The sequence below is a fragment of the Macrosteles quadrilineatus genome, unplaced genomic scaffold (genome assembly GCF_028750875.1).
Source record: "Macrosteles quadrilineatus isolate MER2022 unplaced genomic scaffold, UCM_ALF_1.0 Scaffold_2__2_contigs__length_208266976, whole genome shotgun sequence".
NCBI lineage: Eukaryota > Metazoa > Arthropoda > Insecta > Hemiptera > Cicadellidae > Macrosteles > Macrosteles quadrilineatus.
Window position 1 is genome coordinate 93,887,442 of NW_026542595.1, and position 9,268 is coordinate 93,896,709.

Below are 9,268 nucleotides of genomic sequence, written 5' to 3' on the forward strand. Positions count from 1 at the left end.
CCACCGATTGCGGTTTCTGGTGTGAATTTCTATTGACAACTACTTTTTATGGATCAACAAACACATTTATGCAACACCTCAAGTGTTTATTGTATACCTTGTTGCTACCTGCATTAAAACATGTTCTAATCATTGTGTATTGATAGTTTTTGTTTAGCTAACCACATTATATCAAGGTTTTGTTAACTGTTTAAATTTACTGTCTATGTCTTTTTTTGTTGTAACTGTAAACATGTTTTTGTAACTACCTGATGAGTGTTATCTGTGTATTTCTATTTACTATGTTTCTTCATCTTGTCATATCCTAACAATGGAGAGCTTAGAATGTATGTTTTTGATTTTAATATACTGATAATAGATCTATGTTTAGATTTTTTAGCATACAACCTCTAATGTATCCTTTTTATACTGATGTGTGTATTATTTCTGGTTAATAGTGTATACATATAGTCATTTCTGTATGGTGCTAATGATTATTTTCTATGGATACAGTCTACAGTCCTGATTATATATTGTCAATGTCTATGTCAATGTCTATGTCAATGTCTATGTCAATGTCTAATTGTCTAGATGAATGTTATAGTCAAAGAATAGAGTATAGATGAGAATTAGTTAATATGGTTGTTTAAATTTATAGTAAAAAGGTTATATACCTACTAGGGGTTATAGAGGAACAATTTAATTGTACTGCTTATTTTAATGAATTTGTCTTTTATTGTAATTAGTTTTATAACAATGAAAACTAATAACTTTATTTACAACATAGAACACCCATGATAAGGATAAATAAATATCAGAGGAGAAAAACCAAAACAGTTGTTGTATACTTAATAACAAAACATGTATTTAAATATACTTTACTTGAAGGAGCAGAGGAGAAGGAGGATGAAAAGGAGGAGGAGCAGGGGGAGAAAGAAGAGGATGAGAGGAAGAAGGAAGGAGGAGGAGGAGGGAAGGAGCAGGAGTATGCTACCTAAACATATAATCAAACTATAGCTGCAACCTTTTTAATTTAATTAAAACTGTATGTAACTGTCTGATTTTAAAAGAGCTTAGATGACCCAAATTTCCACACCACGGTAAGCCTTTAGGCTTGGCCGTACGGGTCTTGGCGCGTTTTTGATTTAAGTGAGTTTCCCCTGGAGGCCTATTCTCACTATTATGGTAGTAGTTATTCTATAACAGATTTATTACCACCTATATTTTTATGTTAACCTGTTTATCTTTAAAATGATATTTATTAGGTGTTCTGTTTTATTTTAGTACATTTCATTCTTGTTGTGTTTATTTTAAAATTCATAAAGCTGATTATAGTGTGTATTGTTTATTTTAGTTTATGATTTATTAGGAATGAAGGCATATTGTTATCAGATTAAGGTCCTGAAGGAAAGGGGTTAGGGTTAGTGACATGGAGGGTAACACAACATGGTTTTATGGTTTTTTAGGCCAACCCCCAGTCTTTGAACTAAAAGCCTGATGGCAAACATACTCATGGAGGGTAACACAACATGGTTTTATGGTTTTTTAGGCCAACCCCCAGCCTGTTGAGCATACATACACATACACACATTCATACAAGTACAAGGAGTAGCACAGGTTCTATCCAATCTGAACGCCTCAATGTACAAACACATTCACACAAGTACAAGGAGTAGCACAGGTTCTTTCCAATCTGAACGCCTCAATGTACACACATATACACACAGGGGAATGGACCCATAATCTGTTTATGTATTATTATATATTTTATTGTCTCAATTTACTTTACTTTGATATATATTTCAACATTTTAATTGGTAGCTATTGTCTGGAGAAAAAGTTAGAGGAATGTTTTATCTTTATAGATGGATTATACCCATCTTTAGGTTAAACGAATTAGGGTTTTATGTATCAACGATACCTGCTTGGTATGGAAATGGTTGTCACTTCAATTTTTAAAACACCTGTCATTGATTTTATTTTGGCAAATATACTGTCAAAGTAATTAGAGAATGATGCTGATGTAAGTGTTGTGATAGGAATAAATGGTATATTACCAGATGTGTCTTCATATGTTAATAACAATCCAATAGAAGAACACGAGGGAAGTGTGTCTTCTGTAATTGTTTCTATAATATAGTCTGAAAAAGCCGTAGGCCAGTCTAACACATCTATTGAATCAGTAAGAAAAAACTGAAACTCTGAAGTTTTAATACCAAACCTCTTGTTTTCAATTATATCTTTTTTAGACAGAAATCTGAGAAATACAGCCATTGCAAGTGAGGAAAGCACCAGCGATATGTCTGTTCTCGTTGACTGTTAACGGTAAAGTGATTAAAAACATACCATGACATCCACCTATATAAGGGTTAATGCTTCTGTCTTTTGTACCCATAGGGTAGAGTGTCATGATCTCCTTCGTACTTTCTCTTTGGACCAGTTACTTTAAACTGTTTAACCTCCTCTGTTGTTACAATATCTCTATATTTTGTTCGTCTAATTCTGTGCTCATCAATTTCAATGATTTTAGAAGCTTCACCTAAAACCATTTCTTTTAGTTTCTTGAAATTCAAAATTTTTGATGTTTTAATATTGAGAGTAAGCCCTTTGATTTTACATATTGGGATCAATTTTTGTTGATTGGTTGACCAGACAAGGTACGCGTAAGTTTTAGGCCCCCCAGAGACAAACTCAGTAATGTATGAGCCGGGTCCATACTCTACTAATTCGTCAGTCATTTCACCGAGGTAATCTCCTGTAGACACCCTATACAACCCTTCGCGGTAGTAATATATAATACTATCTGTATCCCAATATAGTACTTGATCTCCTAAGGCATCAAGGTGTTCATACAACTTTAGTCTAGCGTGAGCAGTAGTGAAGGCAGCCATAACTACATTTACAGTTCTTAAAGACTCACTAGCCTCTTCAATATTTTGCCAATTTACTAGCACAACATCCTGGTTAATAGCCTGAAAGTATTTTAACTTACCCTCAGGATTGGTTAACAGTCGAAAGAACTCTTTAGAATCTCGGATGATCGATGTTTTCATCATATTTTCCCTTTGCCCAAATTTACCCCAAAAACTGTTTAGCATCAATTTTGCTACTGATCTTAAGCCCCCATTTTTAACAATATGCTCCTTTGTCATTTCTATACCTTCACGCTCAAGAAATTTTGCAATATACTGTTTCTTATCCTCCTCTGTTTTACACCACCCAGGGTATCCAGATGCCTCCTGCTTTAGTTTTAAAAATTTATCAATAAACTCAGTGAATAGCCCTCCTTTCTCATATATGGCTACCTCATATTCCCACAGCTCATACATATCCTGTATAATGTAGCCTTTCTCTACAGCCTTTCTAATCTCATCCATTGTCCACGTTCCAACCAACGCTCTATCTTCACTCTCATGAAAACAATCCCCCTGGTACATAATTTCCCCACATGTTCTGCATAGAACAAACATCAATTTATCATGAACACGTGTTGGTAAAACTGGATGATACAAGTTGAAAGGAGGTAAGATCTTGCATTTTAACAGTCCATCTACTTCCATACCTCTCTTTCTACATTCCTTATTACCAACATATATAGACGGATGACCTATAGGATATTTACAGTATTTATTTACAAAAGGATATAGTGAGCATACATCGACGTATTGTATGGTTTCTCCAGGGCCGCATTTATAGTAAGTTTTTGCGTTTCCTGTTCTACCTCCAAAGAATGCGTCTCTAGGATTTAATGGAAGTGTACTTAAAATTGGTAATTTGTCTAGATGGTTGAGTTTTTGATCCTTTTTTATCTTATGGAATTCACATTCCCACATCTGCACCACATCTCCGAGCTTTTCAATTTCAGCTTTGGTTCTCTCGTAACGGAGATGAAGTGAATCAGAAGGGTCCTCTTTTAGCGGGGTATTACGATTATAGGGGAAGCATTTAGGGCACCCGTGCCAGTAACATCCGTGGAACTCGTATATGTTTTTGCCATCAAACCCATCTACTTTCATTCCCTTTATAACAACCTCTTTACTACGTCCAGCATGATTGATTGTTACCCCACGTCTTTCCTCCTCCCAGGTAAGCCACTGTAGAGCAACAGCTGATTGGGTAGAAGACCGGTAACCGTTTTTAGGGATTAGACCGATTGTATTTGGTTTTAGAAAGTTACGGCGAAAGGCCAGATTGCAAGCGCTAGCAATTGTTACCGACTCAAGAAATGGATCAACATTACATTGTTCAAGTAGTAACGATCTAAATTTGATACATGCTTGAGCTAAAATGTCAACGTCTGACATACAATATTCTAATAATTCCTTTTTAAAATTAAATTCATACTTGTTTGCAACCTGCTCACTGTACCATTTGTCAAAGTCGTTTTGGGATTTTTCAAACATAGATTTGGGACAGTAGTACTTTTTATCAGGCATAGGGCCCATATAATTTTGATTTGCCACTGTATTGAACAAATGTGGGAAGTAACCTTTCTTCTTTTCAGGTGGTAAGTCAAAAGCTTTTGGAAAGGCAGACAAAGACATGGGGAAGTAGCTAAGGGAGTCAATAAATCTAACGTTAGCAACTTCCATCAAAATAATTTTAGTTCCTCTTGGGACGATGTTTGGTGTGAATTTAGTTTCTTCGAGGATATACCTAAGTATAAACTGAAAGTCAAAACCTTGACCGTTGTGTGCAATTACACAGATGGTTTTGAATTGTTTACGGGTCTCCATTACATAGTCCATGAACTGCTTAACAGGATTACTATCGAATATTTTATAACGTTCTAAACAAGATTCACATTCACCCCCATTGATGCATTTGAAACAGAACTGTTGTGAAACACATAAATTTACTTTATGTAACTTAGTCTCGGGATCTGAGGGTATGGACTCATCCTGGCGTGTTTCCAGATCAAAGAAAATAAATAGGTAGTCACGGTCTTTTGGGCTTTTCTTGTCTATCTGAATGTAACATTTATGATTGGAATCTTTAAATGTGCCACAAGGGTGACAATATACCTCTCCACATACATGAGCCGATTTACGTTTAGTCGGGAATATCATTTTTTCACACCCTCGGCAGAACTTAATTGTTTTACAAATCTGTCTCTGATGGGCAATAAAGCACCGTTCATTTTTGAAAAATCGGTTACAATAGCGGCAAGATATGCCGCCATCTTCCTCTACACAGGGAGGTGAGAAGGTGTGACAAGACGGACAGATGTTTGAACATCTGTGGGCTCCTTTGTGATCATACGGGACATGGCAGGCGTCACAAAAAAACACACAAGCAAAGGCTGCCGTCAGGCTAGTAATTACATTATAATGTCCATTATGAAACAATAAGTTGATTTTTAATTTTGCATCACTATTTCCGCCAGAGAAATATACATCCCGACCCTTGCTATCGTAATTATACACGGTTATTCTATATTTCTTTAAGTGTGCCTGGAACTTTTCAAGTTCAGGGATACCTGATCCCTCTTCAGGCATTTCAACTCTTGCCTTAGCTATGAGCTTCTTTGCCCTAATTGTTTGTCTCATACACTTGTCTTCACGAATACCTCGAATTTGAGGATCCATTTTTGCATATGCTTTACCTACCACTATTGCTCTAGCTAGACAAAAGTTGTCAGTGTTATTTATAACAACTATTCCCTGTCTTGCTTTGCATTCGTCGTTGAATGAATTGTACATTCCAGGACGCACCCTGCCTCTGCCTACAGGAACGTTAACTCTAGAAACATCTACTGTAAATGTGTCACTACTAGTAATTGACTCAGAGTTACTTTGAATGATACCACCAAAAATAGCCCATAGTGAATCAACTGTAACCTCAGAGGCTAGTTGTGGAACAACATACCCAGGTTCTTTAGATTTCAAATTAATAGAGGTAAGAGTAAACCCTAAGTAGTCAGTTGGTGAACAGTTGTGTTTAGATTGTTCTACTATTTGCTCAAGACCCTTGCGTATCCACTCTAATTCAGATACCCCTTCTGGAGGTTCAGTAAATTTAAAGGTAGTTTTCCATCCATAAAGCCTAAACTTTGGCACAAATGTTCTGTTTTCGTCGATAAAACTAACGGGGCCGGTAGATTTATGAGAACCTTTTTGGCAAACTCCGTCACAGGACTCCATAATATAAATGTCTAAGGATAAGTTAAGAGTTAAAAACACGTCTAACCCCTGCAAAGACAGATGATAGTCTAAAGTAGCTGGTCTATCCAAGCTATATATACGGTACTGTAAGCGACGGTGCTGCCTCCAGTGGTAAAACATCAAACTACAACGCAACTCAAACTAGCGACTCTAGTGGTAAAACATGGAACTATGGTGACAACACTAGCTGATAACAAACTAAAATAATAAAATCAAACAATGGTGGTGTAGTTAGGGGCGTCACTTGAGACCTAACATGGGCTCTTATGGGGAATAGATTTTATTGCCTTATATTACAATGATCAACCCATAAGAGCCCATGTTAGGTCTCAAGTGACGCCCCTAACTACACCACCATTGTTTGATTTTATTATTTTAGTTTGTTATCAGCTAGTGTTGTCACCATAGTTCCATGTTTTACCACTAGAGTCGCTAGTTTGAGTTGCGTTGTAGTTTGATGTTTTACCACTGGAGGCAGCACCGTCGCTTACAGTACCGTATATATAGCTTGGATAGACCAGCTACTTTAGACTATCATCTGTCTTTGCAGGGGTTAGACGTGTTTTTAACTCTTAACTTATCCTTAGACATTTATATTATGGAGTCCTGTGACGGAGTTTGCCAAAAAGGTTCTCATAAATCTACCGGCCCCGTTAGTTTTATCGACGAAAACAGAACATTTGTGCCAAAGTTTAGGCTTTATGGATGGAAAACTACCTTTAAATTTACTGAACCTCCAGAAGGGGTATCTGAATTAGAGTGGATACGCAAGGGTCTTGAGCAAATAGTAGAACAATCTAAACACAACTGTTCACCAACTGACTACTTAGGGTTTACTCTTACCTCTATTAATTTGAAATCTAAAGAACCTGGGTATGTTGTTCCACAACTAGCCTCTGAGGTTACAGTTGATTCACTATGGGCTATTTTTGGTGGTATCATTCAAAGTAACTCTGAGTCAATTACTAGTAGTGACACATTTACAGTAGATGTTTCTAGAGTTAACGTTCCTGTAGGCAGAGGCAGGGTGCGTCCTGGAATGTACAATTCATTCAACGACGAATGCAAAGCAAGACAGGGAATAGTTGTTATAAATAACACTGACAACTTTTGTCTAGCTAGAGCAATAGTGGTAGGTAAAGCATATGCAAAAATGGATCCTCAAATTCGAGGTATTCGTGAAGACAAGTGTATGAGACAAACAATTAGGGCAAAGAAGCTCATAGCTAAGGCAAGAGTTGAAATGCCTGAAGAGGGATCAGGTATCCCTGAACTTGAAAAGTTCCAGGCACACTTAAAGAAATATAGAATAACCGTGTATAATTACGATAGCAAGGGTCGGGATGTATATTTCTCTGGCGGAAATAGTGATGCAAAATTAAAAATCAACTTATTGTTTCATAATGGACATTATAATGTAATTACTAGCCTGACGGCAGCCTTTGCTTGTGTGTTTTTTTGTGACGCCTGCCATGTCCCGTATGATCACAAAGGAGCCCACAGATGTTCAAACATCTGTCCGTCTTGTCACACCTTCTCACCTCCCTGTGTAGAGGAAGATGGCGGCATATCTTGCCGCTATTGTAACCGATTTTTCAAAAATGAACGGTGCTTTATTGCCCATCAGAGACAGATTTGTAAAACAATTAAGTTCTGCCGAGGGTGTGAAAAAATGATATTCCCGACTAAACGTAAATCGGCTCATGTATGTGGAGAGGTATATTGTCACCCTTGTGGCACATTTAAAGATTCCAATCATAAATGTTACATTCAGATAGACAAGAAAAGCCCAAAAGACCGTGACTACCTATTTATTTTCTTTGATCTGGAAACACGCCAGGATGAGTCCATACCCTCAGATCCCGAGACTAAGTTACATAAAGTAAATTTATGTGTTTCACAACAGTTCTGTTTCAAATGCATCAATGGGGGTGAATGTGAATCTTGTTTAGAACGTTATAAAATATTCGATAGTAATCCTGTTAAGCAGTTCATGGACTATGTAATGGAGACCCGTAAACAATTCAAAACCATCTGTGTAATTGCACACAACGGTCAAGGTTTTGACTTTCAGTTTATACTTAGGTATATCCTCGAAGAAACTAAATTCACACCAAACATCGTCCCAAGAGGAACTAAAATTATTTTGATGGAAGTTGCTAACGTTAGATTTATTGACTCCCTTAGCTACTTCCCCATGTCTTTGTCTGCCTTTCCAAAAGCTTTTGACTTACCACCTGAAAAGAAGAAAGGTTACTTCCCACATTTGTTCAATACAGTGGCAAATCAAAATTATATGGGCCCTATGCCTGATAAAAAGTACTACTGTCCCAAATCTATGTTTGAAAAATCCCAAAACGACTTTGACAAATGGTACAGTGAGCAGGTTGCAAACAAGTATGAATTTAATTTTAAAAAGGAATTATTAGAATATTGTATGTCAGACGTTGACATTTTAGCTCAAGCATGTATCAAATTTAGATCGTTACTACTTGAACAATGTAATGTTGATCCATTTCTTGAGTCGGTAACAATTGCTAGCGCTTGCAATCTGGCCTTTCGCCGTAACTTTCTAAAACCAAATACAATCGGTCTAATCCCTAAAAACGGTTACCGGTCTTCTACCCAATCAGCTGTTGCTCTACAGTGGCTTACCTGGGAGGAGGAAAGACGTGGGGTAACAATCAATCATGCTGGACGTAGTAAAGAGGTTGTTATAAAGGGAATGAAAGTAGATGGGTTTGATGGCAAAAACATATACGAGTTCCACGGATGTTACTGGCACGGGTGCCCTAAATGCTTCCCCTATAATCGTAATACCCCGCTAAAAGAGGACCCTTCTGATTCACTTCATCTCCGTTACGAGAGAACCAAAGCTAAAATTGAAAAGCTCGGAGATGTGGGAATGTGAATTCCATAAGATAAAAAAGGATCAAAAACTCAACCATCTAGACAAATTACCAATTTTAAGTACACTTCCATTAAATCCTAGAGACGCATTCTTTGGAGGTAGAACAGGAAACGCAAAAACTTACTATAAATGCGGCCCTGGAGAAACCATACAATACGTCGATGTATGCTCACTATATCCTTTTGTAAATAAATACTGTAAATATCCTATAGGT